This window comes from Oryx dammah, unplaced genomic scaffold, assembly GCF_014754425.2.
Source record: "Oryx dammah isolate SB20612 unplaced genomic scaffold, SCBI_Odam_1.1 HiC_scaffold_25, whole genome shotgun sequence".
In the NCBI taxonomy this organism is placed as follows: domain Eukaryota; kingdom Metazoa; phylum Chordata; class Mammalia; order Artiodactyla; family Bovidae; genus Oryx; species Oryx dammah.
The window spans coordinates 79613575-79634297 of NW_024070209.1; the positions used below are offsets into that span (position 1 = coordinate 79613575).

Genomic DNA, 20723 nt, shown 5'->3' on the forward strand with positions numbered 1-20723 from the left:
TCTCCCACTCCTTCTCTCTTTCAGTGCATGACTTCCTGCTTACTCATCACTTGCATGTCAGTGACTCTCCAACAGTGGTTCCACCCCCAGGTCTCTCATACCCTAAATGCCTACCAGATACCATCTCACATATCATCTCTCAGAATCCAGCATGTCTAAAAGTGAACTCATTCTTTTTCCCCAAACTCATGCCTCCTCCTCCTCTCCCTTCATTTCCTCCACGTCTTCCCTTCCCCCTTCTCTTTTTCTGTATTTCCCATTTAGAAACTAGAACCATCATCCACCTTGCTGTTTATCAGGTCCCTGAAGGCTTCCCTGTCTTTTTCCTCTCACTCTCTCTTTACAAAATAGATAATCAAGTCCCAATGATTCTATCAGCTAAGTACCTTTGAATTATTATACTTTCTTTTATCTCCATTGTTCTGCTTAAGTTCAGGCCCCCAAACTATAATAATTATATCCTCAATATTCTTCCTACCACGATACTCACTCTATAATCAATTCCCCCCTCTGATACCAGGAAACTGTCAAAAATGTAAACATGATCATGGTATTTCTCTGTTCACCATTGATTGGAGGATCTCCATTACCTTCTAGAAAAAACTCCACAACCTAGGAAACAAGGTGCTCATGCTTTGACTTCTTCCTTCCCCACATGGCGCATGGTCTTCCTTGGTGTATCAATTATACCTGAAAGGTAAAGAACAGCTCATGGCTCAGAGGTTAAAGCGTCTGCCTCCAATGCGGGAGATCTGGGTTCGATCCCTGGGTCGGGAAATGGCAAGAAGGAAATGGCAACCCACTCTAGTATTCTTGCCCGGAGAATCCCATGATGGAGGAGCCTGGTAGGCTACAGTCCATGGGGTCGCAAAGAGTCGGACACCACTGAGCGACTTCACCTTCACCTTCATGGTTATTTTTAAGTTAGTGCATGTATTCCAAATGTTTGAGAGTTTTTAGAGACATCTTTTAACAACTGATTTTCTGTATCAATTCCATTTTGATGAAAGAATAAATTTTGTCTAATTTCAGTTTTCTTAAATATATTAAGACTTTTTATGCACGCACACACACACACACACACACACACACACTGAACAGCTCAGTCAGTAAAGACTCTGCCTGCAGTGCAGGAGTAAGGAAGATCCTCCCTGAGTAAGGAAGATCTTCTGCAGAAGGAAATAGCAACTCACTCGAATATTCCTGCCTGGAAAATCCCATGGACAGAGGAGCCTGCTGGACTAGAGTCCATGGGATCACAAGAGTTAGATATGACTTGGTGACTAAACTAGCATCACCGCACAGCATATACTCTGGGCTTCAGAAATATTGAACAGCTTTTCTGATTTTTCTGTTATCATTCTGTTTTTCTCTTACTCTTTTGACTGTGCCTCCCCATCCTTGGCTTGTCAAGGAAACTCATACTCACTATCCACTTGCTTCCCATCCACCTTGAGGTAGGCATTCCACCTCAGGCTCCCACAGGACCATGGGATCTATCACTGCTTTTGTCTTTATCACTACTTATATGCCTGTTGTTGTGAACTTCATGAGGTCAAGGACTATTTTATGTTCAGTTATGTATCTCCATGTACAAAAGTTGATTGGAGAATCTTGAAGTGAAGTCGCTCAGTCGTGTCTGACTCTTTGCAACCCTATGGACTGTAGCCTACCAGGCTCCTCTGCCCATGGGATTTTCCAGGCAACAGTCCTGGAATGGATTGCCATTTCCTTCTCCAGGGAATCTTCCCAACCCAGGGATCGAACCCGGGTCTCCCACATTGTAGACAGACGCTTTACCATCTGAGCCACCAGGGAAGTTAGGTGTCCAATAAATGTTTATTAAAGTATCTCATTAATCAAAGATGGAAATTAAAGCTTACAGTGCTTTTTTCCCTCTACCCTGTGGTTCCTCCACCTCCACCAGATTGGAAAGATTTCTGAGATAAACACGGAAATCCATTTGAAAGATAAGCATCTCGACAAAACAGAAACTAGAGTTTTCAAAAGCTTAAACCATGTAAACAACAAGGAGTTTGTATGCAGAGAGGCATACACAACAGAAATCTTCAGAAGCCTGAATTTTATTACCCTAAGCCAGAGCCGCCACATGCTGCATTCCGCTCTAGGAGGAGGCCAGTCCTCAGTATAAATGGGGTTCAGACCGAAAAGAGAGCTGTTGGCACAGATAGACTGCTGACAAAGCGAGTACTAGGAGTCAGCACCAGGCAGCACTCTTGCCCCCTGCCCAGGTATGGCACAGTTACATCTCACCCCACAGAAGGGGATGCCAGTTGCAGGGACAAAGGTCCCCGCATAGAACGTGATCATTTTCAAGTTGGCAGATGGTTCAACAGAAGCAGCACAAAAAGCTTCCTCCAGGGTCTTAAATATAACAAAATTAATTAAAATACACTTTTGGAGAGTTCCAAATCAAGAAGCTTGACAATCCGTTTAATTTTTTAATTCACCTATCTGGAATAACAGATGGTGATTTTTTAAAAAACAAATTCAGTTTTTGAAAAACTTTCACAAAATATACAAATCAAAGACTTGTATTAACTTTTTTTTTCTTTACTCTGTATTCTTCTTTTGGATAAACGGAAGGAAATCTCACAAAGTAAAAACAAGTGTATCATGGGAATCAGTCAGCAGACTTTCCACAGAGCCTCAGTTTATTCTGTTGCATGAAATAAATCACTTCCCTTTCCTATGCCTCAATTTCCTTATCTATGAAATGGGAGACCTAAGCTACAGGGCTCTCACACCCACACAATTTAAGATTATATTTATGTAATAGCTAGCATTTGTTGAGAGCATCCTATGTTCCAGAAACTAAGTATTTAAATGCATTATCTCAGTTAATTCATAGAACAGCTATTATCATCATCATTTCAAAGATAAGTAAACCGAGGCTGAGGGGAAACTCACTTATCTGTATTTTCCTGACTAGTGAGTGACTGAACTTTGATCCCAGGGTGTTTAACTGGTAAGTCTGTATGCTTAGCCAACTCTTTCTCTCTCTTCACTTAACAGCTGATAACTTTAAAGACCAGAACAAGCTGGGCATGTGGTTAGTTATTACTGACCACTTTGCTGTTCGACCTGTCTGCTGGCATATTGGTTTATATAAGATCTGCGACACAAAGCACATTGGTTTGGGCTATTTTGAGGAGATTTTATTCACCTCTTCTTCCACAACTTGTGTTCACCCTGTGAAACTGATGGGGCAAGTAGCTCACTGATCTCACTGGGCTATAGTTCAGATGTCAGGAGGAAAATTATTACTTTTTAATGATGACATTTTAGAGCCTAACATCTATTTCCTTTGAGAGGTTATTGGTTTCTTAGGAGCATTACTAATTTATAAATTCTAACCAAACTAGCCAGAATTGAGAAAAAATTAAATTATTTCATGGTTTCTGGGAGAATCCATGAAATACTTCCAAACATTAGAATGCAAATTCAAATTTAATCACTTTACTCTTGACAAGCTCATACCTTTAAGGGAAACATTATAAATGTGAGAAAATTAACATTTCCTGATGAGTCAAAACAAATATGTTTTCTTCATCTTTGTTGCCAAAAAGGCAGTTTCTATGTTTTTAAACAAATTAACCAAGAAAGTTCTTAATATCAACTGTGCTTGACAATAGGAGAGACGCAAAAGTGGTATTTCTACCCTTCACTGGGCCAGTGGTGCCTTGTGTGTTAGTTTGTAGATTAAGGCAAAAGCATATTATGATGAAAAGGACAGAGACTAGGAGTCTAGACTATTTCTATAAGGACCCTTATAAACATGCAGACATTGCAGCTCTGATTTACATTAGCTTGCTAATCCTGGGGGCAGGTTTGCAATGTAGCTCACTGACCTTCTTATTTTTCATTGAACAATTATGTTAGCCTCAGCCTTCATCCAACTATCAAGATCATAATGTCAAATGTGGCTTTATGGAGGGCCAAGCAGAAAACTGGAAAACTTCAAAGGCATTAAGGGCAAGAATAAGTCACTATTTCTAAAATGCAATAGTCCTTTGGCCAACAATAAGTGTTATTCTGCTCTTTGCACTGTAAGACTTTGGAAATTATATACACATATACATATCTGCCTGAGGTTTTACATGAAACAGTAAAACATGATCACATACAGGTATCATGTGAAGGAGAATAAGTCAAGCATCGGGGTCTTCATGTACATAGTTATCAGTGCCCACCTGATTGCTTAAGTCTGTGTGATTCTCATATAAGACACAAGGGACACTTGAGAACCAGTGAGAATGTAATGAGGAGAGGGAGAGTCTAGCCTGGCTCAGTCTCCGACTGGGTACCATGCGATGTCATTGGAGTCTGTTTCTTTCATTTGTGAAAGGGGATAACAACCACTGCTCCATGCCTTGTAGGCAATCCCCTACAGAGAGTCTCTGCGTGGTCCTCCTTGACTGTGGACTCTTCTCTTCTGATCCAGCTCATGCTGCCAGAAAGAACATTCCAAAAAACATCTGACCATGACTTTCCCTGAGACTTTTTTCTGCCTCTTTTGTCTAGTTAATTTCTACTCATTCTTGGGTCCAACTGAAATATATTTAATACTTCTTTTCTTTTTGTAACTTTTTACTTTACACTGGAGTATAGTTGATGAACAGTGTTCTGATAGTTTCAGGTAGGAAGTGATTCAGTTATACATATACATGTATCTATTCTTTTTCAAATTCTTCCCCATTGAGCAGAAGTTGGTGTGTTACATAGTAGGACCTTGGTGGTTATCCATTTTAAAAATGGCAGTCTATATCTGTCAATCCCAAACTCTCTAACTATCCCTTTCCTGTTCCTTTTCCCCCTGGTAACCATCAATTCATTTTCTAAGTCTGTGAGTCTATTTCTATTTTGTAAATAAATTTATTTATATTATTTCTTTTTAGATAGTGCATATAAGTGATATGCTTCTTTTCAACAGCCTCTTCTGATCACCCCGTCTAAACTAGAAGGCTCTCCTGTGTGTGTTTTTTCTTTTCTTTTCTTTTTTTCACGACTCTCCAATCATGGCACATGAATCTTGGTATCGGTCATGTCTGTTCTCCCAGCAGTGTCTCCTTTTTCCATGGACTGTTGGCTCATGGAGGGCAGGAATGGCATCATTCCCTGTGCTTTCACTGGAATCTATCAGACACACGATGATAGCTAACAGTGAATGTTTACTATGAGTCTGGAAGTGCTCTAAATGTTTTACATTTACTACCTTAAATTAATCGGTAAAATAATCCTGTCAAGTGGATGCAATTATTATTCCCAATTTATTAATGAGGAAAGTTGGCAATGAGAAACTGCCAGAGCATATGCAAATAACAGAAATAGGCTTTGAATTCAAGCAGTTTGAAATCAGAGTCCCTGCTATTAACTTCTGCTCAATGTCTTTTCTACACAGTAGGTGCTCGGAAAGTATTGCTGAAGTGAAGGAATGAAGGAAGGAATAAATAAATGAATTAAAACCTTTCAATAACATCCTATCATATTAAGAAGAAAATTCAAACTCCTCATCATGACTAACGTGATTCTGTGAAACCTAGACTTGCTTGTCTCAAGCATCAGCTCTAGGCACTCAGCAACATAAACCTTGAGCCCCAGACATACACCTTGCTTCCATGAGTTTTTCAGTATTATTTTTCTTCCTAGAATGTCCCTGTGACAGCCTAGCCAACTGCCAAAGAGGTCTTGCTTCTTTGGGGCTGGGGGAGAATGAACTAGAATGTCATCTTCTGAACATTCATTGACATGCTATGAAAGACTTCATCCTAACACTTACTACTGTGTATTGGAAATGTCCTTCTACTCACTTGCCTCCTGAAAAAAAATATGAGCTTCTCAGGGGCAGGACCATACCTGACTTGCTTCTCTATCCCAGTTCCTAGCTTAGTGCCTGGTGCTAAAATATTCCCAAGAAGTGCTTGTTGTATGAATGAAGATAAGGTTTTTGCATGAAAAAGTGAAAGCATTAGTGACTCAACCATGTCTGACTCTTCTGCGATCCCATGGACTGCATCCTGCCAGGCTCCCTGTCCATGGAGTTCTCCAGGCAAGGTTACTGGAGTGGGTAGCTATTCCCTTCTCCAGGGCATCTTCCTGACCCAGGGATGGAACCCAGGCCTCCTACATTGCAGGCAGATTCTTTACTGATTCCCTTCAAATCACCCATTACTCCAGAAACCACACCATCTTTAATATCACATGGTTGAGATGAAATTTTTAAAGGGAATTTTTCTAGGTTTGCCCATGTTCCACCTATACGCACTAGAGGGCTTCCCATCAAAAGAGTGTTTGTCTTTCTGTCTGACTTCTTTCACTAAGTATAATACTCTATAGATCCATCCGCATTGTTTCAAATAGTAGAATTCCATTTTTTATGGCTGAGTAACATTCCAGTGTGTGTGTGCGTGTGTGTTTATCCACATCATCTTTACTCATTTGTTGATGGATGTTCAGGTTGCTTTCATATCTTGGCTATTCTAAATAATGCTGCTCTGAACATTGAGATACATGCATATTATGAATTAGTGCTTTTATTTTCTTTATATATATATACCCAGGAGTGCAACTGCTAGATCATATAGTAGTTCTATTTTTAGCTTTTTGTGGGTCTTTCTTACTGTTTTCCATCATAAGGAAATCTGCTGTACTGATTTACATTCCCACTGATGGTTACAAGTGTTCTTTCCTTCCACATCCCCACTTATATGTCGAATCTAAAAAAGAAACAAACAAATGTATATAACAAAACAGAAAAGAGACTCACAGATACAGAGAACAAACTAGTTGTTATGAGTGGAGAAAGGGAAGGAGGGAGAGGCAAGACAAGGGTACAGGATTAAGGGATACAAACTATTAGTACAAAATATATAAGCCATAAGGATATATTGTACAGTAGAGGGGAAAATAGCATTAATTTGTAATAACTTTAAAGAGAGTATGGTCTATAAAAAAACATTGAATCACTATGCTGTACACCTGAAACTAATATCATAAACCAACTGTACTTACATTTTAAAAAAAAAAGAACCAGGAAAAAGCAATAATCTTACTACTGAGAGGAAGTAAAGGTGAAGAATAGAAGTAGAAAGAGTAGTCCAGTATTATTCTTAGGCTACTCAAGAGATGAGCCCCATTTATTTCACTGAGGGGTACTAGGTCTGGGAAAAGCCAAGTACTTCCTTGAGTATCTAGGTATTTCAGGAGCAAGAGGAAGGGACACCTGATTTAAAGCAACTGTATGATCATTAAAATTGTCCTTACTGAGACTAAAACATTCCTTACAAAGATGAAAAGGAAAGCTGAATATGTAATGTGAGAAGCAATTGAATTTCTTACAAAGTCACAGTAAATAGAAATATTTGCTGGAAGAATTGCCATCCATAGACTAAACAGTAATATCACAAGACTATGCCAAGCAACTCACCAAATTAATCTTATTAAGTAACACCCTATTCCTCAAGATAGAGGGCATGACCCCATTTTAACAGGCAAGGGAATGAGGCTCAGAGAGATTCGGCTCCCTGCTTAAGACCCACTGCAAGTGCAATCCGCTCACCTCCAAAGCCCTTTCTGTTCTTTCCACTGAATCCCACTGCAAGATGCTCTGAAGAGGCTTCTATGAGGAGTTTTGAGACAAGAGGGAAAAAAGAACACAAAGCCACTGACCCATGGGAAGCAGTAAGAGATGCAGAGGGGTACTGGCAGTGGTGGGAAAAGACCCAGACCCAAGAGCTGGGATTTTGAATCAAAAGTATATTGAGTTCCCGTGTCACTTCCGAAGTGCTCTGCATCCAGGCTCTCCTGGTTCCCAGTGATTCCTTTAAGAGCCTGGGCTAATGAAGCATCTCAACTCAGGGCACAAGGAACTTGTGTCCTGCTCCATCAAAAGGTGGCCAGATTGATAGGAATGGTCACCAAAAGTAGGGAAGCTGCTCTTAAGTGTCTTCTTAGGTTTGATGATCCCTTCCAGTTGAAGTATCTTAGGTTCCTGGTCCAGGGAAAGTCTTCAAGGAGCCAGGTTGCACAGCAAAACAGTCCTAACACACACACTACCCAATTAGGACCACACTGCACGGGATGACACTATTGTGACTACAGATGACTTGTTTCAGTTCAATTCAGTCACTCAGTCGTCACCAACTCTTTGCAACCCTATGAACCGCAGCACACCAGGCCTCCCTGTCCATCACCAACTCCCAGAGTACATTCAAACCCATGTCCATCGAGTCGATTATGCCATCCAACCATCTCATTCTCTGTCGTCCCCTTCTCCTCCTGCCCTCAATCTTTCCCAACATCAGGGTCTTTTCAAATGAGTCAGCTCATCACATCAGGTGGCCAAAGTGTTGGAGTTTCAGCTTCAACATGAGTCCTTCCGATGAACACCCAGGGCTGATCTCTTTTAGGATGGACTGGTTGGATCTCCTTGCAGTCCAAGGGACTCTCAAGAGTCTTCTCCAACACCACAGTTCAAAAGCATCAATTATTTGGCATTCAGCTTTTTTTATAGTCCAACTGTCACATGCACACATGACCACTGGAAAAACCATAGCCTTCACCAGACGGACCTTTTTTGGCAAAGTAATGTCTCTGCTTTTGAATATGCTATCGAGGTTGGTCATAACTTTTCTTCTAAGGAGTGAGCATCCTTTAATTTCATGGCTGCAATCACCATCTGCAGTGATTTTGGAGCCCAGAAAAAATAAAGTCTGATACTGTTTCCACTGTTTCCCCATCTATTTGCCATCAAGTGATGGGACCAGATGCCATGATCTTAGTTTTCTGAATGTTGAGCTTTAAGCCAACTTTTTCACTCTCCTCTTTCACTTTCATCAAGAGGCTCTTTAGTTCTTCTTCACTTTCTGCCATAAGGGTGGTGTCATCTGCATATCTGACATATTGCATACCGGCAATCTTGATTCCAGCTTGTGCTTCCTCCAGCCCAGCATTTCTCATGATGTACTCTGCATAGAAGTTAAATAAACAGGGTGACAATATACAGCCTTGACGTACTCCTTTTCCTATTTGGAACCAGTCTGCTGTTCCATGTCCAGTTCTAACTGTTGTTTCCTGATGTGCATAGAGGTTTCTCAAGAGGCAGGTCAGGTGGTCTGGTATTCCCATCTCTTTCAGAATTTTCCACAGTTTATTTTGATCCACACAGTCAAAGGCTTTGGCATAGTCAATAAGGCAGAAATAGACGTTTTCCTGGAACTCTTTTGCTTTTTTGATGATTCAGCAGATGTTGGCAATTTGATCTCTGGTTCCTCTGCCTTTTCTAAAACCAGCTTGAACATCAGGGAGTTCACGGTTCACGTATTGCTGAAGCCTGGCTTGGAGAATTTTGAGCATTACTTTACTAGCATGTGAGATGAGTGCAACTGTGCAGTAGTCTGAGCATTCTTTGGCATTGCTTTTCTTTGGGATTGGAATGAAAACTGATCTTTTCCAGTCCTGTGGCCACTGCTGACTTTTCCAAATTTGCTGGCATATTGAGTGCAGCACTTTCACAGCGTCATCTTTCAAGATTTGAAATAGCTCAACTGGTATTCCATCACCTCCACTAGCTTTGTTCATAGTGATGCTTCCTAAGGCCCACTTGTCTTCACATTCCAGGATGTCTGGCTCTAGGTGAGTGATCACACCATCGTGATTATCTGGGTCATGAAGATCTTTTTTGTATAGTTCTTCTGTGTATTCTTGCCACCTCTTCTTAATATCTTCTGCTTCTGTAAGGTCCATACCACTTCGGTCCTTTATTTAGCCCATCTTTGCATGAAATTTTCCCTTGGTATCTCTAATTTTCTTGAAGAGATCTCTAGTCTTTCCCATTCTATTGTTTTCCTCTATTTCATTGATCGCTGAGGAAGTCTTTCTTATTTCTCCTTGCTATTCTTTGGAACTCTACCTTCAAATGGGTATATGTTTCCTTTTCTCCTTTGCTTTTTTCTTCTCGTCTTTTCACAGCTATTTGTAAGGCCTCCTCAGACAGCCATTGTGCTTTTTTGCATTTCTTTTTCTTGGGGATGGTCTTGATTCCTGTCTCCTGTACAATGTCACAAACCTCTGTCTGTAGTTGATCAGGCACTCTATCAGATCTGGTCCCTTAAATCTATTTCTCACTTCCACTGTATAGTCATAAGGGATTTGATTTAGGTCATACCTGAATGGTCTAGTGGTTTTCTCCACTTTGTTCAATTTCCGTCTGAATTTGGCAAAAAGGAATTCATGATCTGAGCCACAGTCAGCTACTGGTCTTGTTTTTGCTGACTGTATAGAGCTTCTCCATCTTTGGCTGGAGAGAATATTATCAATCTGATTTCAGTGTTGACCATCTGGTAATGTCCATGTGTAGAGTCTTCTCTTGTGTTGTTGGAAGAGGGTGTTTGCTATGACCAGTCTGTTCTCTTGGCAGAACTCTATTAGCCTTTCCCTTCTTCATTCCGTATTCCAAGGCCAAATTTGCCTGATACTCCAGGTGTTTCTTAAACTTCCTACTTTTGCATTCCAGTCCCCTATAATGAAAAGGACATCTTTTTTGGCTGTTAGTTCTAGAAGGTCACGTAGGTCTTCATAGAACTGTTCAGCTTCTTCAGCGTTACTGGCCGGGGCATAGACTTGAATTACCGTGATATTGAATGGTTTGCCTTAGGAATGAACAGAGATCATTCTGTCGTTTTTGAGATTGCATCCAAGTACTGCATTTCAGACTCTTTTGTTCACAATGATGGCTACTCCATTTCTTCTAAGAGATTCCTGTGCAAGGTAGTAGATATAATGGTCATCTGAGTTAAATTCACCCATTCCAGTCCATCTTAGTTCACTGATTCCTAGAATGTCAATGTCCACTCTTGCCATTTCTTGTTTGACCACTTCCAATTTGCCTTGATTCATGGACCTGACATTCCAGGTTCCTATGCAATATTGCTCTTTACAGCATCAAATCTTGCTTCTATCACCAGTCCCATCCATAACTGGGTGTTGTTTTTGCTTTGCCTCTATCCCTTCATTCTTTCTAGAGTTATTTCTCCACTGATCTCCAGCAGTTATTGGGCACTTACTGACCTGGGGAGTTCATCTTTCAATGTCCTATCTTTTTGCCTTTTCATACTGTTCATGGGGTTCTCAAGGCAAGAATACTGAAGTGGTTTGCCATTCCCTTCTCCACTGGACCACATTCTGTCAGACCTCTCCACTATGACCTGTCTGTCTTGGGTGGCCCCACAGGGCATGGCTTAGTTTCATTGAGTTAGACAAGACTGTGGTCCATGTGATCAGATTGGCTAGTTGTCCGTGACTGTAGTTTCAGTCTGTCTGCCCCCTGATCACCTCTCTAAGTGCCTACCATCTTACCTGGGTTTCTCTTATCTTGGACATGGGGTCTCTCTTCACGTCTGCTCCAGCAAAGTGCAGCCGCTGCTCCTTACCTCGGACGTAGGGTAGCTCCTCTTGGCCACCACCCCTGACCTCGGGTGCGGGGTAGCTCCTCTCTGCCACCAAGACAGAGCGGAGATGGGGATAAACAGATTACTAGTTTACCAATGTGGAAAAGAAAGGGCATAACTGAAGCCAAGGACTAGACAGACGTCTGTGCAGTTCATCAGTCATGTTGGAGCCCTGAAGCCACACCTTGCTCCCTGGGCTAGATATAGCAGAATTCCCAGAGCATATTTCAAGCCATGCAGCAAAGAAGAAAAGTACTTGGCCTTTGGAGTCAGGCATCAAGGTCATACCAAGGTTTTTCTACTAGCATTGTGATCTGAGGAAAGTCATCTCCCCTGTAAGTGCCTCAGTCACTCAGTTGTAAAAGGGTTGGTTGCAGAATTGCGAAGAAAAACACACTGTGGGTGTACAAAATGTTTCAGGCATTTTGTATTATTCTCTAGCCCAGGAAAATCCCTGTGAAGCAGAAGGGCTTACTCATATATATGATAATACCAGGAAGCAAGAGCTGATGAAATGAAGGAAACACTGGTGTCTCCAGTGTCAGGCCTACAAAATGACATTTTAGTTAATTGCATGTAAGCCTAATTCACCCCCTAAACTGGGAATTTTTTAAAGTTATAAGCTGGGCATATTTGTGTCCTAGGACCTAGCAGTGAGTCCAACATTCAATAAATGTTGATATGTGAATGCAGAAAGGAATGAAAGAACCAGAGGTGTAATCTGATCCACAGCAGGTCTGTGTCAGACTGGAGTCTAGAGGTGAACACGCCCATCTTTGCCCTTCTGAAGGGTAAATTGAGCTAGCACTGATTGGCTCAATAAACAAATATTTCTCCAGTGAAGCACATGTTTTTTCTGTCTCATTTCACACTGTGTTTACTTATTCATAGCCCATAAAAAGCTGTTAGCTGGAAATGTTCATTTTTTCTCATTACATTTTCCAAAGTGGGAGGTTGTTTTCCCTTCTTTTAGCACTTTTTTTCCCCCCAATGCATGAAAATCTCTGGCTTCAACAAACATTAGTGACAGCTTATAAATGAAGTTGAAATCAGCTAACAGGGGCAGAAAGTTCTAGTAGCCCCCAGGAGCTCAGAGAGCAATGGGAGCTCAGAGAACCTCTCTGGAAAACCTGTGATTTGAATATTGAAGCCAGAAAGGTCTGAGAGAAAATCTGGATGAGCTTCTCCTTCCCACAGATGGAAGAGAGAAGATCAGGAACCCCTCACAGCCTTCTTATCAATGGCAAAAATGTGTAGTTTATTTGCAACTCATTTTTGTTTTTTCATCTTTCTCTCCAAACTTGCAACTTTTCCCTATTTTCCACTCACATTCCACTCAGACTCACAACCCTGCTGTTCCAGTGAAAAACCAGGAGGTTGTAGAACCTTCGTTTTTCTTCTTCTCCCTCACATCCTCTCCATCATCAGCTCTAACCAACCTTCCCCTTCACTGTCTCTCGTTTCCCATAACTGCTACCTGCTGTCTTTCTACTACATCCAGGAAGTAATGGGAAGATCTGTTGATTCTACCTCACAAGCATCCCATCTGTTTTCCTTTGTCATTCCCTCCGTGTTTGCTCTCTCATGGGACTATTTAAACAGGCTTCAAACAGGTTCCCCTGGCCTTGAGTCTTGCCTTATCTGACCTAGTCTCATATTTCCCCAAGATCACCCTCCTAAAACATAAATGTCATCAGACATTACTTTACTCAGAAGCCCCAAATGACCTCTCAGGTCCTGTAGCTAACAGGGTACCTAGCATTCTTTCAAACCTGGTAATAACTTAATTTTTTATTTACCTCCTACCATTTCCTTCTACAGCACTTGCCAGCACCTTCATGCTTTATCTCTTTGCATGTTCTGTCCCTTCTCCAACTGAACTCAGCTTATTCTTCCAAATCCAGGACAAACAGCACCTCTTCCCTGGCTGAATTCAGCTTACTTTTCTAAGTCCAGAACAAACAACACCTCTTGTTTCATGTCACTTTTAATCTTCATGCAGTTTGCAAGTTTAGAAGCCACTACTCAGCCAAGGTTATTGAATTTCAAATCCTGTATTTTTGGTACGATTCCACAGTGATTTCTATGTAATGGCTTTGATAGTAAAAAGTGTATCTCAGTAAACAAATTCATTTCAGTAAAGAAATACATCTTTTTCAGACATGTATTTATATTTTAAACAGTTGACCAGAGTGGTGGATGCCATACTTAGAATTCAACTCTTGTGTTTGGAGGGAATCATTTATTACTATTTAGCAAATGGTATAATCAGCAAAATGAAGCAAGAGGATCTGGCTATTCTACTTTCAGGTGGTCATGAATAGGAAGAATGAGCTGAGATGGATTTGCCTTTGAATTGTGGCTTTTCAACTCAAATTGGATTGTCTGTTTTCATCTGAGGAGCTGCCTCCATAGATGCTTTGGGAGGGAAGGGTCAATGGATTAGCCAGCCTCTTCTCTGGGCAGTGACTTTCTGACAAAATCATCCCTTACTCTTGGTCCTAGAGGATGTGGCTTCATGAGTCCGGCAGGATTTACAAAAAGTAGCTGAATGCTGCCCCAGCCCCACAGGCTTTCCCATAACACCTTTTCCTGCTGCGTCTTCCATTGATCCTTGTGAGCAGTGGAGTCATGGGTGAAATTTGTCCCTTACCTCCAAACACAGCATGTTCAGGTTTGTTTGGAAAGTTTGGCAGCTCCAGTAGTGGAATTCAAGCTCATCACAATATGTCAAATATTGTTAAGGAAGGAAGGGAAGGAGATAAAAAAGCCAGAACCCATAGAGAACATTTCAAATATTTAACATTATAAATCGTGTGTAGTACTGAAAAGCCATACGGGTGGTTATTCTTTTTAGAAACTTGTGTATAGTTTTATTTATATCCAGTTTGAAATTAAGTTTTTATAACTGATTCTTGGTCTGAACACATGCCATGGATCATAAAATACTTACTTTATGAACATAGCAACCTTGTGGCAGTGAGTAAACATTCAAATAAGAATCCACCTAAGGTAAGCAATTCTCACCAAATGGTTGTTTTATTTGTTTGCCTTCATCTACTACTAGATTTTGGCATCTCCCATCTAAGGTGAGGCTCCAGGTCTATAATCTAGGAGAGCCCTTCAACAGACATTTTGACTTCTGATTGGGGATTTTAAAAAGATGTCTAGCTTTGGATTCAGTTCACAGAACTGAATATAAAATCATTTGCAGAGTATCCCCTAATTGATGTTGTCTGCTAAATACTGACAAATATCCAAAGGAAGATTCTTTCTGAGTACCTGAATTCTTTAAGATGTTTCTTCTTTATGGTGTTTTCTTAGTGACCAATGAGTACGTGTGTGCTCAGTCCGACTCTGCAGCCCCACAGACTGAAGCCTGCCAGGCTTCTCTGTCTGTGGAATTTTCCAGGCAAGAATACTGAAGTGGGTTGTCACTTCCTACTCCAGAGGATATTCCCAACCCAGGGATCAAACCCTCGTCTCTTGTGTCTCACTCTTAGTGACCAATAATTTCTGCTAGATCTTCATTGAAAAGAAGTAGCAATTGTAATAACAATAGTGATATATAACACCATTGTTGTTATTATTAATATTAACAACTAGACTAACTTTTATTATTTAGAGCCTCAGAAAATCATGGTGAGTGGAGCTTAATTTTTCTCCCATTCTGGGGGCAGGACTTAGTGACTTACAGCTAATGAATAGAATGTAAGAAGGGGAAACTAACAGATTTACGTTCACAGTAGTTGCAGTTACTGTGAAACCTGACATGTACCATCTTGACCAAAAAATCAGTTACTATCACCAGCAGTAAGCTATGATAATATCATTTACTTCCTGATATGATATTATATGATGAGAAGGGGACCTCACCACTGTGGTATTCTTCCCTAAAATCACAACCCCAATAAAATCAGGAGTAAATATCAGACAAATCCAATTGAAAGACATTTCTTTCAAATACCTGACCAGTATGCTTCAAAAGTGCCAAGATCATGAAAACAAGGCTAAGCAACTATTGTATTGGTGGAGACTGTGGAGATGTGATGATCCAACATGGAGTCCTTGGATCATGGAAGAGGAAAAGGCACCTGATGAAGTCTATAGTTTAGCTAACATCACTGTGCCAATATTAATTTCTTACTTTTTATGAATGTATCTTGCTTATATATGATGGTAACATTAAGTAAAGCTAGCTAAAGGGTATATAAGATCTCTCTGCACTAACTTTTCTCTAAATCTAAAATTCTTTCAAAATTGAAAGTTTAACAATCCTGAGGTAATTAATATTTTACTCATTTTATCAGATATAGGAAAATGCCTTGTTAAAGAAAATGAGAGGATAATACAGACTGGAAGGAAATATTTAAAAGACATATCTGATAAAGGGCTAGTATCTCAAATAGTAAAAGAACTCATAAAACTCAACAATGAGAAAATGAACTATCCAATTAAAACAATGGACAAAAGATCTGATCAGAAACCTCACCAAAGAAGATATACACGTGGCAAATAAGCATATGAGAAGATGCTCAACATCAAACATCATTAAAGAAATGCAAGTTAAAACAATGAGATACCACTACACATACAAGAACGGCCAAAATCAAAACTCTGACAGCACCAAATGCTGACAAAGATCTGGAGCAAAAGGAACCTTCTTTCACTGCTGTTGTGAATACTAAATATAACCGTTTTAGAAGATGGTTTGGCCATTTTGTAAATTACAAGATTTCTAAAAACATACTCCTATCACATAATCCAGACATCATGTCTGTTATATTTATCCAACTGAGTTGAAAGCTTATGTTCACATAAAAATCTGTATGAAAGTGAAAGTGAAGTCGCTCAGTCGTGTCCGACTCTTTGCGACCCCGTGGACCTATGTAGCCTACCAGGCTTCTCTGTCCATGGGATTCTCTAGGCAAGAATACTGGAGTGGGTTACCATTTCCTTCTCCACGGGATCTTCCCAACCCAGGGATCGAACCCGGGTTTCCTGCATCAGAGGCAGACGCTTTAACCTCTGAGCCACCAGGGAAGCCGGGTGTTTAAAAAGTGAAGTGAAGTCGTTCAGTTGTGTCCAATTCTTTGGGACCCCGTGGACAGTAGCATACCAGGATCCTCCATCCATGGGATTTTCCAGGCAAGAATACTGGAGTAAGTTGCCATTTCCTTCTCCAAGAGATCTTCCCAACCCAGGGATTGAACCCAGGTCTCCCACATTGTAGGCAGACGCCTTACCATCTGAGCCACCAGAGAAGTCCATTGGCAGGTTGGTATAAACCCTTGACAGGGTTTCTGCCATAAGCCGTATGAAGTCACCATGGAGCCTCAGAGTAAGGGTCCTCACTTTCACGCAGGGCATGTCATTCATTCACACAAGCACACTGTAGAGTTAGTAAAGTACAGCAGAAAACATGTTCACTAGGAGAACAAAGAACTAGAACTCCAAGCATCCTTACCTTGTCCTGAAGAATCCTGGATGAGCCCCCAAGATGAAAGGTTGCTTCTGAACCACAAAAGACACCAGGATTCTTGGCCTCTGGAGAAGAACTCAATCCAGGGCCAGTGACAGGGCTTGATCGCTCAGAGCTTTTGTGTAATCAAGTTTTATTAAAGTGTAAAAGAGATCGAGAAAGCTTCTGACACAGATATCAGAAGGGGGCAGAAAAAGTGCCAGGTGTTTACAGCAGCTATATTCATAATTGCTAATATTTGATAGGGACCAGCATGTAATTCAATAGGTGAAAGCGTAGATAAATTATGGTACATCCAGACAATGGAATATTATCCAGCACTAAAAAGAAATGAGCTATATCAAGGCATGAAAAGACAAGGAAGAATTTTAAATGCATGTTGCTAAGTGAACGAGGGTAATCTGTAGAGGCTACAGACTATGTAATTCCAACTATGTGACATTCTGGAAAGGAAAAGCTATAGAGACGTTAGAAAGATCAGTAATTACCAGGGGTTGGGAGAGGGAAGAATGAACAGGCAGAGCACAGAGGAATTTCAGAGACTATAATGGTGAATACACATCCTTACAGGTTTTTGAAATCCATAGAATATAAAGCATCAAGAGTGAGCACTTATAACTACAGCCTTTGAAAACTACTTTGTGATAATGTGTCAATGGAGGCTCTTCAATCATAATGCATGTATCATTCTAGTGGGGAATGTTGATACTGGGGAGGCTGTACATGTGTGGGGATGGGGGATATATGGGAACTCTCTGTAATTTCAGTTCAGTATCTCTGCCTGAATAGCATAGGAAATTCAACTGCAGTATGTCCCAAACTAAAGGTATCATGTAAAACACCACCCCTCATCAGTCTTGTTCCTTCTACTTTTCTGGGTTTTATTAATGACCAAATAATCTATCTAAAATCAAAAATAAGTTTTCTACCTCTCTTTCATGGCTCAAATCTATTTGTTACAATAGTCTATTGAATTTGATTTTGTATACCTCTTTAAAATAAGCCCCCTTATTTCCATTTTCCTGGCAATATACAAAAAAAAAAAAGAAGAAGAAATCTTTCCTCCAGTCCTTTTATCCTCCAATCTGTCCACCACTTTGCCTCCAGGGAGGCCTTCCAAAACACAGTCTCATTAAGCTTTTCTCCACTTATAAGCCCCAGGCATATTCCACTGCTTATATAATGGGGGCCAGGGTAGGAACATGACTCCCACCAACCCTTTGCTCCAGACTCATGGAGCTTACTACTAATCCTTGTAAGTGCCAGACTCATTCCAACCTAATGCCTCAGAGTCTGCTGGTCTCTCAGTCCTGACTGAGTGCCTTGCCCTCCTACAGACATGGCCCTCTCTCTGTTTCAAGCCAAAGCTCAGATTTCCCTTCCTCTGGAATCCTCTCGTACTAACCTGTCATACCTGCAGAGTGAGGTGATGTCTTCCTTAGCTGGATAAAGCATTTTGCTGACACAAGAATTGAAACTATTGAAACTATTATGCTCAGTTGTATGCCTATTCCGTTAGATTCTGAGCTCCTTAAAAGCAAGATCTTGTCTTACTCAACTTTACATAGACCAATGCCTGGCATTTTTCACCATTGCGAATCTGAATGCCTTCATACAGAACACTTCCTTAAGTGTAGACAGTAGACTGTTGTCTATGTGGTATGAATGCACAAGTAGCATGACACACCCAGGTCTGCACACATCTTTTTCTTGTAGTTTACTCATGTCAGTGCTGGTATATACCATCTCCCTTTACTTATTCTTATTCATTAATTCATCCATTTTTGTTCATATTTGCATAATTCAAAGGATGGTGGTCTTTGAATAAACTGTACATATTTTTCAAAAACTACAGGTTAAGTAAATATATATCTCTCTTTAGGTTCCTCCTTGTATGCAGTGATTGCAAACTTTTTGCTTGTAAAAGCAATGAGAGTATCAGAGGTTTGAATTACACCTGGTTCTTGGTCAGTTTTGCCAACTGTGTCTTAAAGTTCTTTTCCATAAAAAGTGCATCAGTGTTTATGGTAGATAACTGTGTTAGCCACGAGGACTCTGTATAATGCAAGTATTGTATAATCATGCTATTTGTATTCCTTGACATCAGAATTTACAATGCCTCGTTTAATGAGAAATTGAATGGAAGATGTGGCTGAAAAATTAATTCATTTTAATAATATATGGCACTATGATATTGGCTATCTCTGGCAGGCTTTATACCTATACACTAAGAGACCATGAATACCAATGATAGCAAAAAAAAAAAGATATGTATTATTTCCCTAAGAAAATTACTTTTAAAAATATGCATTCTGACATCCTCAAGATTAATTACATAATTATGCAGTTCCAAAGTGTAATCAGTCAAATTCTAAGCAGTGGTGAGGAAAAGTGAGCATTCATATTTACTAAAAATTCAAAAATTCCACTTCTGATGAAATTTGCTTTACAGTCATTGAAGTATAGAGAATATAGCTTTTCAATAGAAGTATTTTTCAGTCTTCTATCTAGCAAAGTCTTGGGATTTGGGGTAATTTAAAAGTAGGAAAGAAATAACAATTCAAACATTATAAAATGCACTGAGTCAAAACAAAGCTGAATATTGAAATGCCAGAAGAAACAAGGTTGCTCACCAAAGAGAGACAGGACAAATAAATTTAAGAAGAAAGCTCATTCCAGAAATGTTTTTACATTGCTTAATGAAAGTGCTGTTTCCAAAAGAAAAGCTTTAAGGTAAATAAAGTGGAATACAAATAATAGGTGTGAAATTAGCTGTGAGATTCAGTAGTTTACCATGTATGCCCTGTGTATCTGACAATACAAGCCAAAAAGCTCCACTGACACCCATGTGAGCTTCACATTGTCCCAATGAATGACTATCCCTTTTCCAAAGATGAAACTCACCACATCACATTGAGCCAGTTCCAAAGTCAGCAACTCTGATTATCAGAAAGTTCTTTATTACATGAAACAAAAATTTTCAGCTCTTTTTAATCATTGGCCCCAGTTCACACCCCTTGCGCCCCATGAGAAAAACCCTTTTGTTCAACACTGCTCTGCCATTATCTAAAGACAGCTACCACAATCCCCATCCCTCATCCCAACTTCTAGACTTCTATTATCCAGTCTAGATAACTCAGTTTCTTAGTTCAGCACATATTTTCCCCCCACGTATACCCCACAGCATCACTGATTCAGTGGACAGGAGTTTGAGCAAATTCTGAGATAGTGAAGGACAAGGAAACCTGGTGTACTGCAGTTCATGGGACTGTAAAGAGTTGGACATGACTCAGCAACTGAACAACAACAATACCCCACAACACTAAAATTCCTAGAGAGCTAAGACCTTGTGTTATTCACCCAGCTATCACCAAATCAGTTTCTGACGTGTAGTAATCTTTCAGTATCGTTTGTTCAGATGAATTACCCTATATCCTCCAGTAACCAAATCCCTCTCTTCTGATCCTTCCCGTACATAAAATAAAGTATATAGACATCTTTCTACCTACACTTCAATTTCATGTTGGGATAAAGGGCCAAGGAGGCATAAGGGGTTAACACAGGCTTCTCAGAGGTAGGATGGAAGAGGCACAGGGGTCTGGGAGGAGAGGAGTGAACCTCACACTGAGAATCAAAGAAAATATTGTCCTCTCAGTGTTATGCCCAGAGTCCGAGTCCCCAAAACTGAGAGAATAAGACGTCCACAGCAATGCAAAAGCATGAAGGGGTTTTATTCCTAGCTCGAGCTAGGGCTCCCGCCACATCCAATGCAG

General features: G+C 40.3%; 1 non-coding gene across 1 annotated transcript; it reads right to left on the reverse strand.

The window, feature by feature from the left end:
• Window positions 1–16439: 16439 nt before the first annotated feature.
• On the reverse strand, window positions 16440–16511 carry TRNAQ-CUG. The gene has a single exon. It is a non-coding gene; the product is annotated as a tRNA-Gln (tRNA).
• Window positions 16512–20723: the final 4212 nt, after the last annotated feature.